This window comes from Bombina bombina, chromosome 5, assembly GCF_027579735.1.
Source record: "Bombina bombina isolate aBomBom1 chromosome 5, aBomBom1.pri, whole genome shotgun sequence".
NCBI classification, from domain to species: Eukaryota; Metazoa; Chordata; class Amphibia; order Anura; family Bombinatoridae; genus Bombina; species Bombina bombina.
The window spans coordinates 721,881,474-721,884,551 of record NC_069503.1 but is presented as its reverse complement, the minus strand read 5'-3'; the positions used below and the strand labels follow the sequence as shown (position 1 = coordinate 721,884,551).

General features: G+C 39.5%; 1 non-coding gene across 1 annotated transcript; it reads right to left on the bottom strand.

Annotated features, from left to right (window-relative positions):
- Positions 1-677: 677 nt before the first annotated feature.
- Positions 678-779, bottom strand: LOC128661901 (U6 spliceosomal RNA). The gene has a single exon (XR_008402673.1). It is a non-coding gene; the product is annotated as a U6 spliceosomal RNA (small nuclear RNA).
- Between the last annotated feature and the right edge of the window lie 2,299 nt (positions 780-3,078).

Genomic DNA, 3,078 nt, shown 5'->3' with positions numbered 1-3,078 from the left:
TTTGTTATTTTTCGTAAGGATGTTAGGATTTTTTAATTTTGTAACTTAGGTTTTTTTTTTTCGTTTATTTATTTTAGAATATAGTAATGTTAGGTTAATTTATAGTTTAATCTTAGTTTTTTGTTTATTTCACAGGTAAGTTTTTATATATTTTAAGATAGTTATATTGTAATTTTAATTTAAAGTATAGGGGATAGTTAGGTTTAGGGGTTTATAGTTTAATTTAGTGTGTTGCGATGTGGGGAGCCGGTGGTTTAGGGGTTAAAAGCTTTATTATAGTAGTAACAATGTGGGGGCCGACAGTTTAGGGGTTAATTACTTTATTATAGTAGTAGTGATGTGGGGGCTGGCGGTTTAGGGGTTAATAGGTTTATTATAGTAGTAGCAATGTGGGGGGCCGGCGGTTTAGGGGTTACATTTTTTATTATAGTAGTAGCAATGGTGGGGCCGGCGGTTTAGGGGTTAATAGGTTTATTTAGTGTTGGCGATTATCGCACCCTATCGCACAACACAAGAAGACTTTTCTGTAAGTTGTAGCGCTATGAAGAGTGTGATACCGCTCATTTATTTGCGTTAATTACGCACCCGGTTTAGCACACAACTTGTAATCTTGGTGATTATTTTTTATACTCTCTTTTTAATACACCGCATTCTGAGATGAATCTCTAAAAAGTTAATTAAATATGGAACTCTTCACACATTTGTGTGTCATCCTTGCACAGGGGCCATTCTGATATTATCTTTATTATTCCAATTTTACGTGCTGCTGAAGTGTCAGTTGTCCACTTTTATTTATTTTTGTTATTATCATTATTATCCCCATTTATTTGTAAAGGCCACCAAATTCCATAGTTCTGGGTACATTAGATGGGGTATGCAATACTATTGATATATGGTAAAAAAAAACAACAAAAAAATCACCTAAACAGAAAACAGAACAGACAAAACAAATTTATACAGGAAGAAGAGGACTCCACTCCAAAAAGTTTACAGTCTACAGATCTCTATCCTAATGGAGTCTGGTGAATCTACCATGGGTAGGGCGAACAATGATATATTTGTACAAAAGAAAGAAAAAGAGTGACTTTATAACAGCACTCGTGACTTTATCCTTTAATTAAATATACTGTCAACATTTAGTTGAATGTATAAGCATAAATCAACACTTTGGGGCATATTTATCAATGTGCGAGCAGACATGATACGAAGTAGTGTATCATGTCCGCTGCACATCGATAAATGCCGACAGCATACGCGTCATCATTAGGTTCCCTAATTAAGTCCCACAGTTTCCAATATAATTTGTATGCCGACGACACCCAAATCTACTTCCCTGCACCAGACCTATCTCCTTCCTTGCTAATCCGTGTCACTAACTGTCTTTCTCACATCTCTTCCTGGATGTCCTCTCACTACCTCAAGCTAAATCTCTCCAAAACTGAGCTCCTTATTTCCCCCCTTCTTCCAAAATCTCCACCCCCAATCTCTCTAACTGTCGAGAACTCCATCATTACCACTACCCTGCATGCCCGATGTCTGGGGTCACATTTGACTCAGATCTTTCTTTCACTCCTCAATTCAGTCCTTGGCTAAAACCTGCTGCTTCCACCTTAACAACATCTCTAAAATTAAACATTTCCTTACACAAGACACAACTAAGATTTTAATCCACTCTCTCATCCTTTCCCGCCTCGATTACTATCCTCTCTGGTCTCCCCAGCTGCCGCCTAGCTCCTTTACAATCCATAATGAATGCCTCTGCCAGGCTCATCTTCTTTACACGTCGCTCTTCATCTGCTGCACCTCTCTGCCAATCCCTTCACTGGCTTTGTCTTGCTTCTAGGATTAAACACAAAATTATCACTCTGACATACAAAGACCTTGGCCTCTAGTTATCAAGCCGTCAACTGCAAATACGCTGGAATTCCGCAGCGTATTTGTGGCGAGGCTGATTCGCTGTAGTTATCAAGCCTTACAGCCCGGCAAAAGTAGAATTTAGTGACGTAACCTACGATCCGCCGGACTCAGTCTGACACAGATCGATGGTTACGTCACTACAGATGTTCCGAACGCAAGTTCGGCACAATCTGACTACTTTTGGTAGTTATCAAATACCTACCAGGTACGCTTGCCACTATTCCGGGCCAGCGTACCTGGTTTTCAATCCCCCGCCATGGAGGCGGCGGATCCCATAGGAATCAATGGGAGTCTGACAGCAGCGAGAGCTCATGTTCACTGCTGCCCGATATCCCATTGATTCCTATGGGAGATGTCTGCACCTAACACCCTAACATGTACCCCGAGTGTAAACACCCCTAATCTGTCCCCCCTACACCGCCACCGCCTACATTATACGTAGTAACCCCTAAACCGCCGCTCCCGGACCCCGCCGCAACTAAATAAACTTACTAACCCCTAAACCGCCGCTCCCGGTCCCCGCCGCAACTATAATAAATTTATTAACCCCTAAACCGCCGCTCCTGGACCCCGCCGCAACTATAATAAATATATTAACCCCTAAACCACCACTCCCGGACCCTGCCACAACTATAATAAATATATTAACCCCTAAACGGCCGCTCCTGGACCCCGCCGCCAACTACATAATACCTATTAACCCCTAATCTGCAGTCCCCTATACCGCCGCTACCTATATTAAACATATTAACCCCTATCCTGCCCCCCCTACACTGCCGCCACCTATATTAAACTTATTAACCCCTAAACCTAAGTCTAACCCTAACCCTAACCCCCCCCTAACTTAAATATTATTTAAATAAATCTAAATAAAAATTACTATTATTAACTAAATTATTCCTATTTAAAACTAAATACTTACCTATAAAATAAACCCTAAGATAACTGCAATATAACTAATAGTTATATTGTAGCTATTTTAGGATTTAATTTTATTTTACAGGCAACTTTGTATTTATTTTAACCAGGTACAATAGTTATTAAATAGTTATTAACTATTTAATAACTACCTAGCAAAAATACTTACAAAATGACCTGTAAAATAAATCCTAACCTAAGTTACAATTAAACCTAACACTACACTAGCATTAAATTAATTAA